Source organism: Phyllobates terribilis, unplaced genomic scaffold, assembly GCF_046119375.1.
Source record: "Phyllobates terribilis strain yellow unplaced genomic scaffold, ASM4611937v1 Scaffold_4__5_contigs__length_816908805, whole genome shotgun sequence".
NCBI classification, from domain to species: domain Eukaryota; kingdom Metazoa; phylum Chordata; class Amphibia; order Anura; family Dendrobatidae; genus Phyllobates; species Phyllobates terribilis.
The window spans coordinates 12,850,019-12,874,865 of record NW_027362764.1 but is presented as its reverse complement, the minus strand read 5'-3'; the positions used below and the strand labels follow the sequence as shown (position 1 = coordinate 12,874,865).

The 24,847-nt window shown below is 51.7% G+C and overlaps 1 protein-coding gene across 1 annotated transcript in view; it reads right to left on the bottom strand.

The window, feature by feature from the left end:
• The window catches only part of LOC141264814 (5-beta-cholestane-3-alpha,7-alpha-diol 12-alpha-hydroxylase-like), a 42,187-nt gene extending 20,034 nt beyond the window's left edge, over positions 1-22,153 (bottom strand). Inside the window, exon 1 of the mRNA XM_073677155.1 lies at positions 22,025-22,153. The gene's annotated coding sequence lies outside the window, so the exon portion shown is untranslated. The remainder of the gene's footprint in view (positions 1-22,024) is intronic.
• Between the last annotated feature and the right edge of the window lie 2,694 nt (positions 22,154-24,847).

Sequence of the window (24,847 nt, the reverse complement as noted above, 5' to 3'; positions counted from 1 at the left end):
CCTGACTAGGATGTAGAGTAGCAAAGTCAGGTGTCGGGGGCCGGTACCCCTCTTACAGCCGGAATCCCTCTTACTAGGCCAGAATAGCGAGGACAGGTGGCGTACACCGCTCCGTCTGCATCCCCCTGGGATCCATTTGCGGTGGATCTACACTCCTCAGCTCCAGGCCTTCTTGGGTATGGACCTTGACCGGGTTGAGACATACATTAACTCCAACCTGCCCCTCGACTCAAGGCCAGAGTACGAGGGCCGTGTCCCCGTCCACTGCAGCTTCACCCAGAAGCCACGTTCGGGGACGGAGATCACAATCAAAGGACCATAAGCCCAAGATGGCTGTGTATTAAATATAAAATATTAAGTGCAAACTAAATGTGCGTCCTCCACCCTCACCCTCTACATGGTTCCCCCTATCTTTTGGTTCCCCAGTCTCCCATTTTCCTGGGAGGGACAGCACGCTAGTGTCTATTAGCCCCCTCTGGTGGGAGAAGTGTGGTGTTGGATGTGGAGGTGGGGTCCTGAACATTGCACCGTTCTTACCTCGAAGGAGGGATACCACACCCCATTGAAGAGGTGCAGCATCCCTGTGGCGATCAAACCCTCAGGGGCGCCACAGTTACGTCATGTCTTATCCTCCATTCACTTCCAGAGCTGCAGTCACTATTCTGCTGTTACATCGTGTCTTATCCTCCAGTCACCTCCAGAGCTGCAGTCACTATTCTGCTGTTACATCGTGTCTTATCCTTCAGTCACCTCCAGAGCTGCGGTAACTATTCTGCTATTACATCGTGTCTTATCCTCCATTCACCTCCAGAGCTGCAGTCACTATTCTGCTGTTACATCATGTCTTATCCTCCAGTCACCTTCAGAGCTGCAGCCACTATTCTGCTGTTACATCGTGTCTTATCCTCCATTCACCTCCAGAGCTGCAGTCACTATTCTGCTGTTACATCATGTCTTATCCTCCAGTCACCTCCAGAGCGGCAGTCACTATTCTGCTGTTACATCGTGTCTTATCCTCCATTCACCTCCAGAGCTGCACTCACTATTCTGCTGTTACATCATGTCTTATCCTCCAGTCACCTTCAGAGCTGCAGCCACTATTCTGCTGTTACATCGTGTCTTATCCTCCATTCACCTCCAGAGCTGCAGTCACTATTCTGCTGTTACATTAGGTCTTATCCTCCAGTCACCTCCAGAGCTGCAGCCACTATTCTGCTATTACATCATGTCTTATCCTCCAGTCACCTTCAGAGCTGCAGTCACTATTCTGCTGTTACATCATGTCTTATCCTCCAGTCACTTCCAGAGCTGCAGCCACTATTCTGCTGTTATATCATGTGTTATCCTCCAGTCACCTCCAGAGCTGCAGTCACTATTCTGCTGTTACATCATGTATTATCCTCCAGTCACCTCCAGAGCTGCAGTCACTATTCTGCTGTTACATCATGTGTTATCCTCCAGTCACCTCCAGAGCTGCAGTCACTATTCTGCTGTTACATCATGTGTTATCCTCCAGTCACCTACAGAGCTGCAGTCACTATTCTGCTGCTACGTCGTGTCTTATCCTCCATTCACCTCCAGAGCTGCAGTCACTATTCTGCTGTTACATCATGTCTTATCCTCCAGTCACCTTCAGAGCTGCAGTCACTATTCTGCTGTTACATCGTGTCTTATCCTCCAGTCACTTTTCTGCTGGTTCATCAGGTCTTATCCTCCAGTCACTTTCAGAGCTGCAGTCACTATTCTGCTGTTACATCGTGCCTTATCCTCCAGTCACCTTCAGAGCTGCAGTCACTATTCTGCTGTTACATAATGACTTAACCTCCAGTCACTTTCAGAGCTGCAGTCACTATTCTGCTGTTACATCGTGTCTCATGCTATGGTCACCTCCAGAGCTGCAGTCACTATTCTGCTGTTACATCGTGTCTTATCGTCCAGTCACTTCCAGAGCTGCAGTCACTATTCTGCTGTTACATCGTGTCTTATCCTCCAGTCACCTCCAGAGCTGCGGTCACTATTCTGCTATTACATCGTGTCTTATCCTTCATTCACCTCCAGAGCTGCACTCACTATTCTGCTGTTACATCATGTGTTATCCTCCAGTCACCTCCAGAGCTGCAGTCACTATTCTGCTGTTATGTCATGTCTTATCCTCCAGTCACTTCCAGAGCTGCAGTCACTATTATGCTGTTACATCATGTCTTATCCTCCAGTCACTTCCAGAGCTGCAGTCACTATTCTGCTGTTATATCATGTGTTATCCTCCAGTCGCCTCCAGAGCTGCAGTCACTATTCTGCTGTTACATCATGTATTATCCTCCAGTCACCTCCAGAGCTGCAGTCACTATTCTGCTGTTACATCATGTGTTATCCTCCAGTCACCTCCAGAGCTGCAGTCACTATTCTGCTGTTACATCATGTATTATCCTCCAGTCACCTCCAGAGCTGCAGTCACTATTCTGCTGTTACATCATGTGTTATCCTCCAGTCACCTCCAGAGCTGTACTCACTATTCTGCTGTTACATCATGTGTTATCCTCCAGTCACCTTCAGAGCTGCAGTCACTATTCTGCTGTTACATCGTCTTATCCTCCAGTCACCTCCAGAGCTGCACTCACTATTCTTCTGTTACATCATGTCTTATCCTCCAGTCACCTCCAGAGCTGCAGTCACTATTCTGCTGGTACATCATGTCTTATCCTCCAGTCACCTCCAGAGCTGCACTCACTATTCTTCTGTTACATCATGTCTTATCTTCCAGTCACCTCCAGAGCTTCACTCACTATTCTGCTGTTATATCATTTCTTACTCTCCAGTCACCTCCAGAGCTGCAGTCACTATTCTGCTGTTACATCATGCCTTATCCTCGAGTCACCTTCAGAGCTGCAGTCACTATTCTGTTGTTACATCATGTTATCCTCCAGTCAACTGTTATCCTCCAGTCACCTCCAGAGCTGCACTCACTATTCTGCTGTTACTGTATATCGTGTCTTATCCTCCAGTCACCTCCAGAGCTGTAGTCACTATTCTGCTCTTACATCAGGTCTTATCCGCCAGTCACCTCCAGAGCTGCAGTCACTATTCGGCTGTTACATCATATGTTATCCTCCAGTCACCTCCAGAGCTGCAGTCACTATTCTGCTGTTACATCATGTCTTGTCCTCCAGTCACCTCCAGAGCTGCAGTCACTATTCTGCTGTTATATCATGTGTTATCCTCCTGTCACCTCCAGAGCTGCAATCACTATTCTGTTGTTACATCATGTCTTATCCTCCAGTCACCTCCAGAGCTGCAGTCACTATTCTGTTACATCAGGTCTTATGCTCCAGTCACCTCCAGAGCTGCAGTTACTATTTTGCGGTTACATCATGTGTTATCCTCCAGTCACCTCCAGAGCTGCACTCACTATTCTGCTGTTATATCGTGTCTTAACCTCCAGTCACCTTCACAGCGGCACACACTATTCTGCTGATAGAAAAAAAGAGAGGGGTCGCTCACTGGTCTATTCGGGTGCTCTGAAGAAAAAAGTAATCTCAATTGCAAAAAGAACTTCGGCACTCCATACATGAAAATATAAGAAATATTGTATCTAGACTAATGTCACTTTGAAAAATGAAGGTTTTTTGCGCATAATTTGGCCAATTTATGTGTGCCCATCAACCACGACAAGGTCACCTTCGTATGATGGGAAACTACGCTACACTACCACTGGATATGCCACTCTTGGGCTGTAAGCCTGTATGGACAATATGTCTCTGCTTGGGCTTTTAACCTACAATGTATGGGCTGGTAGAGCTAGTTAAAACCACCTGTGACTGAATGGGAGGGACACATGGTCAGAAAAAAGGCTGTCAAACTTCTAATAGTGTGAACACGTACCTGCTGCAATGCTCCAGGAGCGGGATCCCAAAAATGATTAATAGAAAAAAAGAGAGGGGTCGCTCACTGGTCTATTCGGGTGCTCTGAAGAAAAAAGTAATCTCAATTGCAAAAAGAATGGGCACACATAAATTGGCCAAATTATGCGCAAAAAACCTTCATTTTTCAAAGTGACATTAGTCTAGATACAATATTTCTTATATTTTCATGTATGGAGTGCCGAAGTTCTTTTTGCAATTGACACACTATTCTGCTGTTACATCATGTGTTTGTGGCACCCTGCTGCGCACAGGTACCACAGGATCCAAAAGGGTGCATGGATGGACTTCTCCACAAGAGGCCCTCACTACATACAAACACCTCCACTCTTCCACCTCAGACCACCAGAGGGAGCCCTGTTAGGGATATATATACTGGAGGGTGGAGTTAGGTAGTCAGAGTGTGCTGACTCTAGGAGATCAGTGAAGATGCAGCACGCTGGCTGCTGTGCTTAGGCGAGCCAAGGCCTACAGCACGAATTGAAGCCTAAGGGGCCCCGAGTGTGGCCGGAGGCAAGAAGCAGAGGAGAGAAGTGATAAGGGGGCAGAGGAGCATCATAGGCTCACCCCCGAGTATACAAACCGGACACCGGGTCCACGCCTACAGGGTCCCTTTATACCCAGTAGGGATCACCTTCATACCAGGAGGACTACAAGTCCCTGGCCGACCTGAAGCTAGACCCACACAGGACCAGGAACCACGAAGGCCCCGGCGCCCAGGGATAGTGGTTACCAGCAGAAGGTCCTACTACCGAGCGACAGGTGAAGGAACAGCACGACACATAAGCTAGGCCCAATTGCAGGCTGGCCAGGAGCTTAGAGAGAGGGAGACACGGACCAGGAGGCCTTATACCCGCTCACTGGGGAGAAGTCCTGAAGTGCACCCATCCTACTGAGTACCCTGGACCGTACCTGACATCCGCACCAGTAAAGGTATTGAAGCGAATCCTCTGTCTCTGTCAGTTACTCCTGCTGCGCCATTTCGCCTGCACTACAGGTCCCAGCATCACCACCCACCACCAAACTCCACACTGCCCCGGGGGCCCGACCCACCTGTGGGGAGCAGAAACATCCCAGCTGCCATCCCATCACCCCCCGGAGGTCTGCAGCAGCATCGGTAACCATTACCGGAAACCACAGGTGGCATCACGAGACAAACTGTACACTAAAACCCCTTTTTAAAGAGAGACCCAGAGTACGGGCCCCGGGAGCCGACTGCCGTGACCTCCTAAACAAGGTAAAAGGCCCGGGTACCGAGTCCCCTATATTCCCCTGGGTGACACATCTCTCTTTCCTGGCGTCATGAACAGGATTTCGTGCCCATTGCCACCGGGTACTGTGTGCCGTATTTGAACTGTGTTTGAACTGTGGTGAACATCGCCGCCATTACCGCGTCGCCACGCGGGAAGAAGAGGGGCGTAACCGCGGGAACCAGAGAGGCGTGGCCGTAGGAAGCACGTGAAGCTCAAGCCCCGCCTCGCGCTCTGACGCAGCACCAGGAAGCGTCAGGTCCTGGAAGGAGACCGTTGCCTGCGGAGCTGCGGCCTACCCGATTAAAAGTAAAGGAAGTAGGCTAGGGTTCACTAGGGGGGCGCAACCATGGCCGACGACCAGCAAAACGCCGGAGCACCCGTTAATGCTCCCGATGTTCAACTCGCACCCGGCGCTGCTCAGGCCGGAGCGGCCTCCCCACCAGCAGGGGTCGTGACTCTGTTAATACCCATGGCCCTGCCGTATATCCCTGGAGCAAAATGGCTTCCCCAGTATGATGGCAAACCAGACACCCTGTCTGGATTTAAAAGGAAAATATGCGGTGTACTGGATATGTATTCAATGACTGGTAAGCAGAGAGCTGCTGTGGTGCTGGGACAATTGACTGGTGCCGCCGAGCGGGAAGTTGAAACCTGACCAGCCGCAGACCAGGAATCAGTATCCATTATCTTTAAGAGACTGCTAACTGTCTTTGAAAACCGCACTGAGACAGATCTCTGGATGAGGTTCTACCACTGTGTCCAGAAACCTGAGGACAGTATCCGGGACTATGCCTGGCATCTACAAGAGGCCCTGCGGGCCCTGAAACAGGTTATTCCAGCCAGCATACAAGATGAAAATAAAATGCTGACAGAACAATTCATCCAGGGGTTGAGGTCCCAGGAGGAGAGTGTAGCACCCTGAGGACTCGGCTGCTACAGGGGTATTACACCTCAAGCCAGAGGTGTGGTATTCCACTCCCGGGTAAGGATGGAGTGTGGAACTGAGCTCAGATAGCTGCATACACTACATACATCCCATTTCCGGGGGACAGACCGACGGTACTCCCACCAGTATATGTGCAGGTACGACAGAGTCTGTCCCTGGCTGGAGTGGGAGGGGGGGTGGAACATCCCAGTAGTGTAGGGGCAGATAGGGGGAGCAGTCTGGGTAAGGCTAGGAGCTCATTGGGTGCTGGTCACCTGAGCTCACACATAGAGGGAGTATATAAGGTGGGCACCATCTTAGATCAGGGTCAGTCTTCTGTAGAGGGTCAGTCAGTCCTGAGAGAGGTCCAGGAGCGCCTGCAGAGAGAAGAGAGAGAGGAGAAGAGAAGGACCCAGAGGGGGAGAAGAAGGAACCCCAAGAACCCAGTATATAACCAGAAGGGTGAAGGGTTGGCACGCAAGGGAACCGGATCCCAAATTAGTGGAGGAGAGAAACTACCCTCAACTAAGAACCGGAGGCTGCGACATTACATGTGGAGCAGCCCCTCACCAAGTCCACTAAGAAGGCACACCGAGCATAGGGTCAGGGAAGCCAAAGAAGGTTCACCCAACAGGAGACCCAAGGGAGCCGGACATAAGTGGACCCCTGGTGGGAACGGCCAGTAGAGAGGACAGTCAGAAAGGGAGCTCAGGACCACGCTCCAGAATTGCTTGGGGGTTGGCCGAGTCCAGGACCTGGTGGACGCAGCGCGGCTCGGGCGGTCACTCAAGGCCAGAGTGACCAACAGAACAGCAGTAAGTAAAAACCTTGAACTGCACAGCCCGACTCTGAGTCTTCTTACCATCCACACTGCACCACCACTACCACCATCCTCTACACCTGACCCCCTGAGGCTATACCCCTCCCGTTGGGGGTTATACTACCACAGCTGCACATATACCACCAGCCTCAGCGGACCCTGCTGCAGCGGCGGCCTTTTGACCGCAAATCAACGGGTGGCGTAGTCGACACTAAGAACAACTAATAACATCTGTAAAGACTGCCACACACTGAGTTTGACACCCTGGGCACGGACCGGGTCGCCGCCACTCGGAGACTACAACCCCCATCAGATCCGGCTCCGGGTAATCCCCAAACAGCACTGGCCCAGGGGGCGCGTCAACTTTGGCGTAGTCGGCAGGATTTCGTGCCCGCAACCACCGGGTACTGCGTGCCTGAAGAAAAGTTCAAATTTACCTCAAGAAGAAGTCTCCCGCCGGTTCCAGAGGGTCCCCGCCATGGGACGCCATCACGGATCGTTTCCCGCCGGTTGCCCGCCATCTGCAGCTTTTTCCCGCCATCCACGGAGTTTCCCGCCACTGGGAGACGATTCCCGCCATTTCCAGAAGATTTCCCGCCTTGGAAGAGCAGACGCCATTATGGGCGTGCCAGAGGGTGGCAAGAGGTCACCTCCCATCGTGGGCCAGGTCAAGGAATGGCACCAAAAGCGGAAACCGCCCCCACCAACGGAGACTGTGATGCTAGAGATGTCCATCAGCGTGAGAGAACTGCCCCTGGAACTGACAATCACAAAGTTGCCCCGGGACCACCTTGAATGTGGGCGGAGACCGAACAAACCAGAGAAGATGGGTGCAGCCTGGAGGAGTCTGGAGAGAGCGCACCCGGAGACAAGAAGTCTGGAGAGGACTCCGGAGAAGTCGTACCCGGAGATGGAAGGAGAGTCAGGCAGCACCGACCCTGTGGTCAGGAGCCTGCTGCAAGCAACAACCCCACTAGGCTTAGTGGAGATCCTGGCACAGCTCCCCCGAGACCGGGAGTGTGCGCAGACCGCGCTGGAGCGCCTCGCATGGAGGATGGCCCAGGTGCAGCGAGAGACGCTGACGGAGTGGAGCCGAGAGATGGCCCTGCAGGCAAGAACCCGCCAGCGAAGCATGCCACCCGAGACGAGGAGACAGACCGCCTCTGAGGATGGTGCAGGAGGAGTGAAGGCCGGAGACGGCGCCGAGAAGGGAGCTGAACAGATGGAGGCAGGTAAAGGGGACGTCACTACCCCGAGCCGAGAAACCACGTGCCTGCCCCAGCTCCCCGTCGCAGAGCCCAAAATTCCCCCTGCCGTGCCCGTCGCTGCATCGTCACCGCTCCAGACAAGGCCTCAAGCAGAAGCCGCGGCCGCGACCCCTGTGACGTCACGCGCCTCAACCCTGAGCGCGGCAAAGCAGGAAACACCACCGGCCTGGTCGCAAGGTCTAGTACCCCCGGGCGCCGCAGTACCAACAGCGCCCTCTACCTCCACTGAGCCACCGGCCTGGTCGCTGGGCCAAGTAACCCCGGGCGCCGCCGTCTTCACGGTGCCCTTTACGTTCAGGGTACCCCAGGCCTGGTCGCAAGGCCTGGCGAACCCGGGCGCCGCTACCACCACCGCGCCCTCAACATCCACAGCGCCACACCTGGGTGAAGACCTATCTGCCCAGCATACGTGCCCGGATGGGCAGCCCTTTAGATGGCCACCGGAGTACTACCAACTGGAACTCCAAAAAGCAAGGCCCCTGTGCGAGCCCCTGATTCCGGCTCCGAAGCCCGTTAAGAGGACCCCGCTCCCGCTGGAAGAAGCGCAGTTCGAGTGGGACCCCACCGGAGGAGACCTCATGGGGTTCACTCAGGAAACTCGGGCAGCCGCAGCGGAGCGTGTGGAGTGCTGCCGCCAGCAGTTGGCAGTCTTCGAGCAAGAACGGAGAGAGAGGCGGGTCCGTGAGCAGCGGCTGCAGGAACAGAGCGCAGGGCAGAAGAGCAGGACCAGGAGAGACCCCCGTGCAGCTCATGGTCCCCGTGCCACCGGGACTGTGATTAAGTTTCAATTGCAGCACGGGTGGGGCTTCATCAGGGATCACCACACCCCCGGCGACGTCTTTGTGACCAGAAGAGACGTGGAGTCCCATCTGCCGGAGGGACACAGAGGGCGTGACCTATATGTAGGGGACGAGGTCACGTTCACCCGGCACAAGTGTGCCAAAGGACCCTACACCCTCCATGTACACCGGCTGACGGAGGAGGAGCTACGGTGTGAAGAGGAGCAAGAGGATCCGGACGGGTCTGAAGGAGGAGCAGGAGTACGCCGTCATTAAAGTACGGTAAAGAGACTGTACATAGTTACCCGTCAGGGTATAAGAACTGTTACTGCTGCTAGTTAAAATATAGTCCCCGTTGGGACCAGCAAATTGAACTGAAACCCGTGTGTCCCTATTCCCACTGACCGAGGACTAAGAGCGGTCATTCCTTTCCTAATACCTGGCCGAGGACTGAGAGCGGCCATATTTCCCCTTGTATATAGTTGCGCTTTTTAAGGCGCCCCCTACTGGTTTTATAGGAAAGCTGTGTTATTCTACAAGAGACTGTCGCACTTTACCCGGTCACAAGTTGCACCGTGGCCGGAGGAACAAGAAAGTTTACAAGAATGTTTATTATGAAAAAGTTTTATGCTGCAGAAATATATATATAATGTTTTATATGTTTATGTTGTTATAAAAAAAAATTGTATGTTTATGGATGTTTTATTCTCTTACAGCCCGAGGACGTGCTGTGATTTACCAGGGGGGAATGTAGCACCCTGAGGACTCGGCTGCTACAGGGGTATTACACCTCAAGCCAGAGGTGTGGTATTCCACTCCCGGGTAAGGATGGAGTGTGGAACTGAGCTCAGATAGCTGCATACACTACATACATCCCATTTCCGGGGGACAGACCGACGGTACTCCCACCAGTATATGTGCAGGTACGACAGAGTCTGTCCCTGGCTGGAGTGGGAGGGGGGGTGGAACATCCCAGTAGTGTAGGGGCAGATAGGGGGAGCAGTCTGGGTAAGGCTAGGAGCTCATTGGGTGCTGGTCACCTGAGCTCACACATAGAGGGAGTATATAAGGTGGGCACCATCTTAGATCAGGGTCAGTCTTCTGTAGAGGGTCAGTCAGTCCTGAGAGAGGTCCAGGAGCGCCTGCAGAGAGAAGAGAGAGAGGAGAAGAGAAGGACCCAGAGGGGGAGAAGAAGGAACCCCAAGAACCCAGTATATAACCAGAAGGGTGAAGGGTTGGCACGCAAGGGAACCGGATCCCAAATTAGTGGAGGAGAGAAACTACCCTCAACTAAGAACCGGAGGCTGCGACATTACATGTGGAGCAGCCCCTCACCAAGTCCACTAAGAAGGCACACCGAGCATAGGGTCAGGGAAGCCAAAGAAGGTTCACCCAACAGGAGACCCAAGGGAGCCGGACATAAGTGGACCCCTGGTGGGAACGGCCAGTAGAGAGGACAGTCAGAAAGGGAGCTCAGGACCACGCTCCAGAATTGCTTGGGGGTTGGCCGAGTCCAGGACCTGGTGGACGCAGCGCGGCTCGGGCGGTCACTCAAGGCCAGAGTGACCAACAGAACAGCAGTAAGTAAAAACCCTGAACTGCACAGCCCGACTCTGAGTCTTCTTACCATCCACACTGCACCACCACTACCACCATCCTCTACACCTGACCCCCTGAGGCTATACCCCTCCCGTTGGGGGTTATACTACCACAGCTGCACATATACCACCAGCCTCAGCGGACCCTGCTGCAGCGGCGGCCTTTTGACCGCAAATCAACGGGTGGCGTAGTCGACACTAAGAACAACTAATAACATCTGTAAAGACTGCCACACACTGAGTTTCACACCCTGGGCACGGACCGGGTCGCCGCCACTCGGAGACTACAACCCCCATCAGATCCGGCTCCGGGTAATCCCCAAACAGCACTGGCCCAGGGGGCGCGTCAAGAGCAGAACTGTACGGTGGTGGACCTTAGATCATCCAAATGCCACCTTTGACACCCTGAAGGACATGGCTAATAAGGGTCTGCAGCCCCTGGAACCATCAGATACTTCTATCCAGCGTTACCAGGGTGGGGCCACGCCAGTGCCCGCAGCACTCACTGCTCCTTCATTAACGGCAGAAACAAAAATGCAAACAGTGCCCCCTAGCGAGCTGGACAGCCTGCGCTGTGAAGTGCGTCAGCTAGCTAAAACCCTGGCCACTGTCCTGAGCACCCTGCAGCTACAGACGGAGCCCGACAGTCCTGAGGATGTCCCCTGGATGAGGAGAAGAAGAAGGACAACGCCACCCCGTAGGAGGACAATGCCACCCCTTGGGAGGACCAACGACCAACGTCGCCCTCCGGGAGAATTCATCTGCTACTGTTGCCACAAGGCAGGCCACACCGCGCGGAACTGTCCTTTAAACGGGCAAACCCTGGGGCCAAGGGCCGACACCCAGGAGTAAATCAACCAAGCCCATCCAGCTGGTACGACCGGTTTGTAGGAGGAAGGCCTTTCCTGTTCATCGTGCTGGACGGTATAGCCACACCTGTATTACTGGACACCGGCTCACAGGTAACCATCATACCTGATGTCCTCTACAAAAGGTATGGTCCATAGATGAACTCCAGCCACCAGCCCCGAACCTCTCTGTGTATACCTCTAACGGCCTTCCTCTTAACCTAGTAGGGGTTAAGGACGTGACAGTGAAGGTGCGGAGAGTGGAACTAAAGGACCAAGGACTAATTGTCATAGAATCTAACTCTGATGATACAGACTTGTATATGATACTTGGTACAAATGTTGTTGGTAACTGTTTTGGAGAAGTGTTGTTTTTAGTCCAACAGATTGCTGACACTGCCAAACCAGGACAGAGGAGGGTGCTCCAGAGAGAGATTCGAGCCCTCCTGTACCAGTAACAGGTAAAGCTAACAGGTGGTGAGATTGGTAATGTACGGGTGACAGACCCGATACCCATTGTGATTCCCCCAATGAGTGAAATGCTGATTTGCTGTAGGGCAGCAATAGGTCTCAAGAGACAAAACTACCAGGCGGTAGTGGAGCCCATTAGCTCAGAGCATAGACCTACACTCCTAACTGCTGGAAGGGTTGTTGATGTACGCAATGGAAGGGTACCCGTACGTCTCCTAAATTGTAGGGAGGAGGAAGTTAAATTACCAAGATACTCCACTGTTGCCAGATTGTGTACTGTGAATAATGATGCCGTACACACAGTGGAATCTTTGACCCCCACCAGATACAGTGGAGGACAATGACTCCGAAGCTCAGCTGGAGGATTGGTGTCAACAGCTCCGTGTTGGGACTGACGCCACTCCTGTCCATCAAAAACACGGTGTTTACAGAGTGGTTCAGGAATATGAACAAGTGTTTAGTAAGCACCCACTTGATTTTGGAAGGGTTAAAGGGGTACAACACCACATACCCACCAGTAACCATCCACCCATTAAGGAGCGTTACCGACCCATACCACCAGCACATTATCAGAAAGCCAAGGAAATGTTACACGACATGAAAAAGGCAGGGGTAGTAAGGGATAGCTGTAGCCCCTGGGCAGCTCCCCTGGTCCTGGTCAGAAAGAAGGACGGTAGCATGAGGATGTGTGTAGATTATAGACAGATTAATCGCATAACACATAAGGATGCATACCCTTTGCCCCGTATAGAGGAATCCCTGGCTGCACTAAAATCTGCCAATTACTTCTCTACATTGGATCTCACTAGCGGGTACTGGCAAGTCTCTGTTGCTGAGGAAGACCAGGAGAAGACAGCCTTCACCACCCCGATGGGATTATGCGAATTCAACAGCATGCCGTTTGGACTCTGCAACGCACCCGGAACGTTCCAGAGGTTGATGGAGTGTTGCTTGGGACACCGGAACTTTGAGACAGTACTGCTGTACCTGGATGACGTTATCGTGTACTCGAGGACGTATGAGGACAATCTGAAGCACCTGGCGGAGGTATTTGAAGCATTGTCCTTGTATGGGATGAAACTAAAGCCTTCCAAATGCCACTTGCTCAAGCAGAAGGTTCAGTTCCTGGGACACGTGGTCAGCTCAGAAGGGGTAGCACCAGACCCGGAGAAGGTCACTGCCATCCAGAAGTGGCCTGAACCGAGAAGCATCAAAGAAGTACGGCAATTCCTGGGAATGGTCGGGTACTACAGGAGGTTCATAAAGGACTATTCCAAAAAGGCAGCACCTCTACAAGATCTCCTGGTAGGACAGTCCAAGAGAGGTAAAAGTCCCCCATTCCAGTGGGGTAAGGAACAGGCTGAATCCTTTGCAGAAATGAAGGAAGTCCTAACTGGTGAAGAAATCCTGGCTTACCCTGACTACAGCCAGCCTTTTCTGCTGTACACCGACGCCAGCAACGAGGGACTAGGAGCTGTGTTGTCCCAGAAGCAAAACGGCAGAGAGAAGGTAATTGCATATGCCAGTAGGAAGCTACGCCCTACTGAGAGGAACCCGGAGAATTACAGTTCCTTCAAGCTGGAGTTCCTGGCCTTGGTCTGGGCTATCACTGAAAGATTTAAGCATTACCTAGCCTCAACGAAATTCACAGCCTTTACTGACAACAATCCCTTGACACACCTGGAGACAGCCAGGTTGGGAGCTATGGAACAGCGTTGGGTGGCCAGACTGTCGAATTATCAGTTCACCATCAAGTACCGGGCAGGTCACAAGAACACCAATGCCGATGCCCTGTCAAGGATGCTCCACCAGTTAGACACCGAGGATCAAGTGGATGATCTCGAAGAAATCGAACTACCTGCTTTCCACAGAAATGGAAGGGTCCACGAGCAGCACGCCTCCAGAAGATGTAATGGTAGGACGCCAAACCCTTTACCTCATCACAGCTGGAGGGAGACCCAGGATAGTGACCCGGTTGTCAGCCTCATCAAAAGACTGATAACCCAAGAAGGTTCTCACCTGGAGAAGAATGCTTCCCCACAAGCCAAACACCTGTGGAATGAGAGAAGCTGGCTGTTCATCTACAGAGAGAAGCTGTGCAGAAGATATGTCAACCCCAAGACCGATGAAATGGTGTGGCAGATTGTTGTACCTAGAACAGATATCCAGATGGTGTTAGAGGCCTACCACGACCAGGCAGGTCATTTTGGCTGGAAGAAGCTGGAAACCCTGCTGAAGGACTGGTTCTATTGGGTTGGAATGCAGAGTTCCATAGAGAGGTGGTGCCGGAATTGTGGACCCTGTAGCCTCAGAAGAAAAGACTACGGCAGCCAGAAAGCACTCTTGCAGTCCATCAAAACAAACCAACCCCTGGAGATCGTCGCTCTGGATCACGTCAAGCTGTCACCCAGCAGGTCAGGCTACTCCTATGCCCTGACCATGGTGGATCACTATTCCCGGTTCCTGGTGGTAGCCCCTGTCAAGGATCTGACAGCAGAAACTGCAGCAAGAACGTTCCAAGCATACTTCTGCAGGCCCCATGGATACCCGGACAAAGTGCTGACGGATCAAGGCCCTGCCTTTGAAGCCGAGTTATTTAAAGAATTCTGTCATCTGTATGGGTGCAAGAAGATCCGGACTATGCCGTACCACCCTCAGACCAATGGTTTGTGTGAGAAAATGAACAAAATCGTCATAGACCTGCTGAAAACCTTACCCTTGGAAGAAAGGAACCAGTGGCCAGACAAACTACCTGACCTGGTAGATCTGTACAATCACATACCTGTGAGTTCTACTAATTGTACCCCAGCGTACCTCATGAGAGCAAGACCTAGAAAATTGCCCATGGACCTGGAACTCGGAGTGGTAGAACCGGAAGCAGATATGTCCACTAAAGACTGGGATACAAATCGGCAAGAGCAGAACAGGAGAGTACAGGCCTGTGTCGAAGACAGTCTAAACAAGGTGAGGAAAAGACAGGAAGAACAGTACAATAAGCATGCACCAGCAGAACCCTTGGCACCTGGAGAAATAGTGCTAAAGCGGAAAAGGAGAGGTCACAAGCTCGATGACCAGAGGGAAAGAGAGCCCTATACAGTGCTGAACTCCAGATTTGACAACAGTAAAACCTGCCTGATCAGTAAAGATGGAGGTAAAACAACCGCAACAGTCTCAAGAGACCATTTGAAAGTGTGCTCAGGTCTACTGAAGACAACGGAGGAAGAAGTACCTCCTATAGCACCAGAAGAACCCAAGGACGATTGTGCTTCACACAGTTCTAGGAGATTTCCCTGTGGACTGGGCTCAACTTGATGGAGCAGTGATTATACCCGTAATACACTTCTATCAGCCACAAGAAGAACTTGTAAGCGCCCTAGAAGAACCTGCTCAGGAACAGGAAGAGTCCCCAGTAAGAGGAGGATCACCCGTTGAAGCAGAGACTGAAGGCCCAGTGGACAGTGTACTTGCCAGTCCCATAGAGAGATTAAGGCAGTTCTACAATCTACCAGCACGTACACCTGCTAGATTACCAGAGAGAGCATGCATAGACACTAGTGACACCCCAGTGCTACGAAGGTCCACATGCAGCACACAAGGACAAATCCCTGCCCGGTTTAGGGAATAAGCACAAAGTGCCTACATTATAAATAGTTACCCAGTAGGTATTGCATATTGTTTATTATGTAAACTTAAAATATATGTACATTTAGTTACCCGTCAGGGTACAGAGACTTGTAGGCTGAGGACTGTGAGCAGCCAAAAGCGGTTCCTGTAAATAGTTGCACTCATCAAAAGTGCCCCCCTTTATTTGACCACAGAACAAAAACCCGTTTGGCGTGGCCGAAGACGTGGTCCAGCACCTGGATCACTTATGCCCTGTAGCCACGCCCAGGGCCTACGTTGAGGGTTTTCAGGCGGGTCCCTCATGTTTCTCCCTGTTACACTTTCATCGGTGAAATGGACACCTGGTTACGGGACATACTGTAACTTTATTAATGTTATTATACTTGTTGTTATTATAATTATTGTTGTAACCTGTTACAAAATGCTTCAGTCCAGGAGTACTGAATTGTACTAGGGGGGAATGTGGCACCCTGCTGTTCACAGGTACCACTGGACCCAGGGTGCATGGGTGGACTTCTCCACAAGAGGCCCTCACTACATACAGACACCTCCACCTGATACCACCAGAGGGAGCCCTGTTAGGGATATATATACTGGAGGGTGGAGTTAGGTAGTCAGAGTGTGCTGACACTAGGAGATCAGTGAAGATGCAGCACGCTGGCTGCTGTGCTTAGGCGAGCCAAGGCCTACAGCACGAGTTGAAGCCTGAGGGGCCCCGAGTGTGGCCGGAGGCAAGAAGCAGAGGAGAGAAGTGAGAGAAAACCCCCGTAATCTGCACATGACCAGACAATAAAGTGCAGTCAAAGCCAAATACCAGGAAATCTAAAAAAGCAAAACATGATGCTAAAAAGAGATAAACATCGCAGCGTGAAAAACACGATAAAAACAAATGAAAAGACACAAAGTCAAAGTGCTCATGTTGGGACCGTGGCCTAACAGGTCAGTATTAAGTGGCCTCCTGTGCACGGAGCGCGGGTAACTGCCCCCACATCGGCCCCCTGGAATCCAGAGACCCCAGCATCGCCAACAAATAACAACACCAAACCGTGGCCACATAGTAAACTGCCCAAATACCAGAGCTAAAACCCCCCCAAACCAGCAGGTGGCGCTACCACAGAGCCGTATACACCTGTATCACCAGACAGTGCATAAATAATCCCGCTATAGAGGGTCTACATCATACACAACAGGAACACCACAATGCCTATATGTAACAGTGCCTCAAGTACCACCAAATAGTGCTCCCATACCGTGCACACAACCGACATAATACCACAATATATGGCCCCTAATAATGGAGACATCATGGGGTGCCCTAATAATACTGCCATCCAGTGCATTCATAGTGCCACCAGAATGTCCAGATAACAGGGATAACTAATGCCTGAATATACCGTCCTATACAATGTCCTACAGTACCAGATATACTGCCATCCAGTGCCAGCACCAAAAGAATGGCGGCATACAGTATCAAAAGAGCGTTATACGGAGCAAGTGCAGCGCCGTCCATGTAACCCAGAAATAACGGCTGCATATAGTGCTGAAATAATACCGCCAAAAAGTCTACTAGCTGACTGTCTCCCTGTTGTCACTGCTGACTGTCTCCCTGCTGTTACTGCTGACTGTCTCCCTGCTGTTACTGCTGACTGTCTCCCTGCTGTTACAGTGTGTCTGGCTCAGTCTCCCTCCTGTTACAGTGTGTCTGGCTCAGTCTCCCTCCTGTTACAGTGTGTCTGGCTCAGTCTCTCTCCTGTTACAGTGTGTCTGGCTCAGTCTCTCTCCTGTTACAGTGTGTCAGGCTCAGTCTCTCTCCTGTTACAGTGTGTCTGGCTCAGTCTCTCTCCTGTTACAGTGTGTCTGGCTCAGTCTCCCTCCTGTTACAGTGTGTCTGGCTCAGTCTACCTGCTGTTACAGTGTGTCTGGCTCAGTCTCCCTTCTGTTACAGTGTGTCTGGCTCAGTCTCCCTTCTGTTACAGTGTGTCTGGCTCAGTCTCTCTCCTGTTACAGTGTGTCTGGCTCAGTCTCCCTTCTGTTACAGTGTGTCTGGCTCAGTCTCCCTCCTGTTACAGTGTGTCTGGCTCAGTCTCCCTTCTGTTACAGTGTGTCTGGCTCAGTCTCCCTCCTGTTACAGTGTGTCAGGCTCAGTCTCCCTCCTGTTACAGTGTGTCTGGCTCAGTCTCCCTCCTGTTACAGTGTGTCTGGCTCAGTCTCCCTTCTGTTACAGTGTGTCTGGCTCAGTCTCCCTTCTGTTACAGTGTGTCTGGCTCAGTCTCCCTTCTGTTACAGTGTGTCTGGCTCAGTCTCCCTTCTGTTACAGTGTGTCTGGCTCAGTCTCCCTTCTGTTACAGTGTGTCTGGCTCAGTCTCCCTTCTGTTACAGTGTGTCTGGCTCAGTCTCCCTCCTGTTACAGTGTGTCAGGCTCAGTCTCCCTCCTGTTACAGTGTGTCTGGCTCAGTCTCCCTCCTGTTACAGTGTGTCAGGCTCAGTCTCCCTCCTGTTACAGTGTGTCTGGCTCAGTCTCCCTCCTGTTACAGTGTGTCAGGCTCAGTCTCCCTCCTGTTACAGTGTGTCAGGATCAGTCTCCCTCCTGTTACTGTGTGTCTGGCTCAGTCTCCCTCCTGTTACAGTGTGTCAGGCTCAGTCTCCCTCCTGTTACAGTGTGTCTGGCTCAGTCTCCCTCCTGTTACAGTGTGTCTGGCTCAGTCTCCCTCCTGTTACAGTGTGTCAGGCTCAGTCTCTCTCCTGTTACAGTGTGTCAGGATCAGTCTCCCTCCTGTTACAGTGTGTCTGGCTCAGTCTCCCTCCTGTTACAGTGTGTCAGGCTCAGTCTCCCTCCTGTTACAGTGTGTCTGGCTCAGTCTCCCTCCTGTTACAGTGTGTCTGGCTCAGTCTCCCTCCTGTTACAGTGTGTCTGGCTCAGTCTCCCTCCTGTTACAGTGTGTCTGGCTCCGTCTCCCTCCTGTTACAGTGTGTCTGGCTCCGTCTCCCTCCTGTTACAGTGTGTCTGGCTCAGTCTCCCTCCTGTTACAGTGTGTCTGGCTCCGTCTCCCTCCTGTTACAGTGTGTCTGGCTCAGTCTCCCTTCTGTTACAGTGTGTCTGGCTCAGTCTCCCTTCTGTTACAGTGTGTCTGGCTCAGTCTCCCTGCTGTTACAGTGTGTCTGGCTCAGTCTCCCTTCTGTTACAGTGTGTCTGGCTCAGTCTCCCTTCTGTTACAGTGTGTCTGGCTCAGTCTCCCTTCTGTTACAGTGTGTCTGGCTCCGTCTCCCTCCTGTTACAGTGTGTCTGGCTCCGTCTCCCTCCTGTTACAGTGTGTCAGGCTCAGTCTCCCTCCTGTTACAGTGTGTCTGGCTCAGTCTCCCTCCTGTTATAGTGTGTCTGGCTCAGTCTCCCTCCTGTTACAGTGTGTCTGGCTCAGTCTCCCTCCTGTTACAGTGTGTCTGGCTCCGTCTCCCTCCTGTTACAGTGTGTCTGGCTCAGTCTCCCTCCTGTTACAGTGTGTCTGGCTCCGTCTCCCTCCTGTTACAGTGTGTCTGGCTCAGTCTCCCTTCTGTTACAGTGTGTCTGGCTCAGTCTCCCTCCTGTTACAGTGTGTCTGGCTCAGTCTCCCTCCTGTTACAGTGTGTCTGGCTCCGTCTCCCTCCTGTTACAGTGTGTCTGGCTCAGTCTCCCTCCTGTTACAGTGTGTCTGGCTCAGTCTCCCTCCTGTTACAATGTGTGTGGCTCAGTCTCCCTCCTGTTACAGTGTGTCTGGCTCCGTCTCCCTCCTGTTACAGTGTGTCTGGCTCAGTCTCCCTTCTGTTACAGTGTGTCTGGCTCAGTCTCCCTGCTGTTACAGTGTGTCTGGCTCAGTCTCCCTTCTGTTACAGTGTGTCTGGCTCAGTCTCCCTCCTGTTACAGTGTGTCTGGCTCAGTCTCCCTCCTGTTACAGTGTGTCTGGCTCAGTCTCTCTGCTGTTACAGTGTGTCAGGATCAGTCTCCCTTCTGTTACAGTGTGTCTGGCTCAGTCTCCCTCCTGTTACAGTGTGTCTGGCTCAGTCTCCCTCCTGTTACAGTGTGTCTGGCTCAGTCTCCCTCCTGTTATAGTGTGTCTGGCTCAGTCTCCCTCCTGTTACAGTGTGTCAGGATCAGTCTCCCTCCTGTTACAGTGTGTCTGGCTCAGTCTCCCTCCTGTTACAATGTGTCTGGCTCAGTCTCCCTCCTGTTACAGTGTGTCTGGCTCAGTCTCCCTCCTGTTACAGTGTGTCTGGCTCAGTCTCCCTCCTGTTACAGTGTGTCTGGCTCAGTCTCCCTCCTGTTACAGTGTGTCTGGCTCAGTCTCCCTCCTGTTACAGTGTGTCTGGCTCAGTCTCCCTCCTGTTACAGTGTGTCTGGCTCAGTCTCCCTCCTGTTACAGTGTGTCTGGCTCAGTCTCCCTCCTGTTACAGTGTGTCTGGCTCAGTCTCCCTCCTGTTACTGTGTGTCTGGCTCAGTCTCCCTCCTGTTACAGTGTGTCTGGCTCAGTCTCCCTCCTGTTACAGTGTGTCTGGCTCAGTCTCCCTCCTGTTACAGTGTGTCTGGCTCATTCTCCCTCCTGTTACAGTGTGTCTGGCTCAGTCTCCCTCCTGTTACAGTGTGTCTGGCTCAGTCTCCCTCCTGTTACAGTGTGTCTGGCTTAGTCTCCCTCCTGTTACAGTGTGTCTGGCTCAGTCTCTCTGCTGTTACAGTGTGTCTGGCTCAGTCTCCCTCCTGTTACAGTGTGTCTGGCTCAGTCTCCCTCCTGTTACAGTGTGTCTGGCTCAGTCTCCCTCCTGTTAGTGTGTGTCTGGCTCAGTCTCCCTCCTGTTACAGTGTGTCTGGCTCAGTCTCTCTGCTGTTACAGTGTGTCTGGCTCAGTCTCCCTCCTGTTACAGTGTGTCTGGCTCTGTCTCCCTCCTGTTACAGTGTGTCAGGCTCAGTCTCCCTCCTGTTACAGTGTGTCTGGCTCAGTCTCCCTCCTGTTACAGTGTGTCTGGCTCAGTCTCCCTCCTGTTACAGTGTGTCTGGCTCAGTCTCCCTCCTGTTACAGTGTGTCTGGCTCAGTCTCCCTCCTGTTACAGTGTGTCTGGCTCAGTCTCCCTCCTGTTACAGTGTGTTAGGACCAGTCTCCCTCCTGTTACAGTGTGTCTGGCTCAGTCTCCCTCCTGTTACAGTGTGTCTGGCTCAGTCTCCCTCCTGTTACAGTGTGTCTGGCTCAGTCTCCCTGCTGTTACAGTGTGTCAGGATCAGTCTCCCTCCTGTTACAGTGTGTCTGGCTCAGTCTCCCTGCTGTTACAGTGTGTCTGGCTCAGTCTCCCTCCTGTTACAGTGTGTCTGGCTCAGTCTCCCTGCTGTTACAGTGTGTCAGGATCAGTCTCCCTCCTGTTACAGTGTGTCTGGCTCAGTCTCCCTCCTGTTACAATGTGTCTGGCTCAGTCTCCCTCCTGTTACAGTGTGTCTGGCTCAGTCTCCCTGCTGTTACAGTGTGTCAGGATCAGTCTCCCTCCTGTTACAGTGTGTCTGGCTCAGTCTCCCTCCTGTTACAGTGTGTCTGGCTCAGTCTCCCTGCTGTTACAGTGTGTCTGGCTCAGTCTCCCTCCTGTTACAGTGTGTCTGGCTCAGTCTCTCTGCTGTTACAGTGTGTCTGGCTCAGTCTCCCTCCTGTTACAGTGTGTCTGGCTCAGTCTCCCTCCTGTTACAGTGTGTCTGGCTCAGTCTCCCTGCTGTTACAGTGTGTCTGGCTCAGTCTCCCTCCTGTTACAGTGTGTCTGGCTCAGTCTCCCTCCTGTTACAGTGTGTCTGGCTCAGTCTCCCTGCTGTTACAGTGTGTCAGGATCAGTCTCCCTCCTGTTACAGTGTGTCTGGCTCAGTCTCTCTGCTGTTACAGTGTGTCTGGCTCAGTCTCCCTCCTGTTTTAGTGTGTTTTCCTCAGTCTCCCTCCTGTTACAGTGTGTCTGGCTCAGTCTCTCTGCTGTTACAGTGTGTCTGGCTCAGTCTCCCTCCTGTTACAGTGTGTCTGGCTCAGTCTCCCTCCTGTTACAGTGTGTCTGGCTCAGTCTCCCTCCTGTTACAGTGTGTCTGGCTCAGTCTCCCTCCTGTTACAGTGTGTCTGGCTCAGTCTCTCTGCTGTTACAGTGTGTCAGGCTCAGTCTCTCTGCTGTTACAGTGTGTCTGGCTCAGTCTCCCTCCTGTTACAGTGTGTCTGGCTCAGTCTCCCTGCTGTTACAGTGTGTCTGGCTCAGTCTCCCTCCTGTTACAGTGTGTCTGGCTCAGTCTCCCTCCTGTTACAGTGTGTCTGGCTCAGTCTCTCTCCTGTTACAGTGTGTCTGGCTCAGTCTCCCCCCTGTTACAGTGTGTCTGGCTCAGTCTCCCTCCTTTTACAGTGTGTCTGGCTCAGTCTCTCTCCTGTTACAGTGTGTCTGGCTCAGTCTCCCTCCTGTTACAGTGTGTCTGGCTCAGTCTCTCTCCTGTTACAGTGTGTCTGGCTCAGTCTCCCTGCTGTTACAGTGTGTCAGTGCCTCCTTACCGCTTCTCTTTTGGACTCTCCCCAGCTGCAGTGAGTCTCGGGGGACGGCAGCTCCTGTATTTCAGCTAAGCACTCGTAGTGTTTGTTCTGGGAGTAGACATCAGTCACAAGGAGATCAGCACTAGAAGAATAAAAATATACAGCAAAGTCTGGAACCGATCACCTGATCCAGACTGCCTTGCCAATCCGGCAGAACGCGGGGTGATACAGTACAAGTGAAGATTCGATTCAGCGTGTATGAGGTTCGATGCGAGTTAATGGACTGAGGTTCTGTGGTAAGAAGTGGCATCTGTTGATATGCCACCATGTATAGAGAACACTGCTCGCATTCTCCACCAAATGTAACAATGCTACTCACTTGGGAGCGGGATAAGGTATCACAGGAACTGTTTCTATATACAAAAAAAAGTCCAGCTGGTTTATTTCACTCATCATATACCACGTTGTAAACTTAAATACATATCTCCAATTCACTATGTGTCCGGCAGCCACCTTACATACCTCCCCCTCTGCCTAAAGCCATGGGGTTTGGCACCTTCTACCACTAGACACGAGATTCTCAAGAGAGCATCGGCATTACCATGTAACTTCCTGGCTCTGTGTTCTACATGGAAGCTGAAATCCTGCAGGGCTAGAAACCAGCTGGTGACACAAGCATTTTTCACCTTTATCTCCCTTATCCATCTGAGTGGACCATGGTCTGACACTAGTTTAAATGTTTGCTCTAACAAATAGTATCACAATGTGTCCACTCCCCACTTTATGGCCAAGCATTCCTTTTCTATGATGGAATAATTTTTCTCACATGCCAACAGTTTCCTAGTCAGCTAGAGAATATGGTTCTCCTCTCCGTGTATCTCCTGTGAAAGGACCGCTCCTAGTCTGATTTCTGAGGTGTCCGTTTGGAGTACAAAGTCTTTCTTAAAATCGGGGGCTACCAGGACCTACTCTTTACACAGAGCTACTTTCAGTTCTTGAAAGACCATCTCCCCTTCCGACAACCATATGGCCATAACTGATTTTGTCCTCTTAAGGTCGGTCAGGAGTGCGGCCACCATAGCAAAGTTTGGGAGCAACCTCCTGTAGTTCCCCACGATTCCCAGAAAGGCTCTAACTTGCCTTGTTTGAGAGTGGTTTCTGCTAGTTCTGGATTTTGTCCACTTTATTGATCTGGGGTTTGATTTCGCCTCTATCTATTACTTATCCAAGATATTTGGCCTCCTCTTTCCCAGTGGCACATTTTTTTGCATTCATAGAGAATCCCTTCCTGAGACAATCAAACACCGCCTGGACCTTTTCCAGATGGCTTACCCAATCTGGGCTGAAGATTGTGATATCGTCCAGGTATGCCACAGCGTAATTTTTATGGGGTGAGAGGATCCAGTCCATGGCTCTCTGGAAGGTAGCTGTAGCTCCCTGCAGTCCTAATGGCATTCGGACATATTCGAAGCACCCATTGGGAGTGGATTTGCCAATATCCCTTTGTTAGATCCAAGGTGGCTACATACCTTACTGGCCCAAGTCTCTCAATCAGCTCATTGACGCACGGCATTGGATATGCGTTGAACTTGGAGACTTCGTTCAGCTTACGATAATCATTTCAGAATATCCATTCGCCATCGGGTTTGAAACAAGGACAATCAGACCACTCGCTCTTAGATTCCCCAATGACTCCGAGATTCAGCATACGTTTCACTTCATTGGAGATCAGTAGTGTCACGGGTGTGTCAGATGTGACAGACAGTCACCCTGCAGCTGATTGCAGGAGCTCTCTTTGTTTGGCATTACAAACACCTTCTTAGATCTGTCTCACTCTAGGACCCAGCAGCTACCTCCCTCCCAACAATATAGGGAAGCCCTTTTTTAAAAAAATTATTTCATGAAATAATTAAAAAAAATTGATGTGGGGCTTCGCCCTATATTTGTGTCCAGTCAGGTACAGCAGGCAGGAACGGGCTGCCCCCAACCACCAGCTGCCTATTTGTACCTAGCCGGACACAACAATATAGGGAAGGCCTTTTTTTCTTAATTATTCCATGAATTTCATGAATTTAAAAAAAAAAAACGTGGAGCTTCGCCCTATTTTTGTGTCCAGCCAGGTACAACTAGGCAGCTGGGGGCTGGAATCTGCAGCGCAGGGAGGCCCAAGCTTTCTGGTCCCCCCCCGCTGCAAATTGCAGTCCGCAGCCGCCCCGGAAAATGGCGCGTTCATAGAAGCGCCATCTTCTGGCGCTGTACCCAACTCATCCAGGGCCCTGGTGCGGTGGCTCACTGGGTAATAAAGGGGTTAAGGCCAGCTTGGCATTATCAGCTGGCCCTAAGCCCAAAATTCATGGGGTCACGCCAATATTAGACATGACCACCATGAATTTCTAGTAAAGTATTTAAAAAAAACACAAACACCCAGAAAAAAGTCCTTTAATTGAAATAAACACACAATTCTTTATTGTTCTAAATTAAACCATACTTACCGTCACGCCCATTCCAGCTGAAGCCAACGATCTCCTGCAATAAAAGTAAAATAATAAAGCAACCTCATCCTTACCTTTCCATGGTTCCCACGACAGCTTCAGCTCTGCTACATTCACATGACAGGCTGGACCGCAGCAGAACGCTGCCATCCAGCCTGTCATCCCGCAGACACTGAGAAGCGCAGGCATGCTTGCGCTCCTCAGTGTCTGGCTGTGACGGCATCCAGATGAGCCGACAATGAACTCAGCTCACCTCATGTACGTCACTGACAGCGTGGGAGAATTCTCCTGCACTCAGCGCTTCAGCGTGAGAATTTTCCCACGCTGTCAGTGACGTGCATGAGGTGAGGTC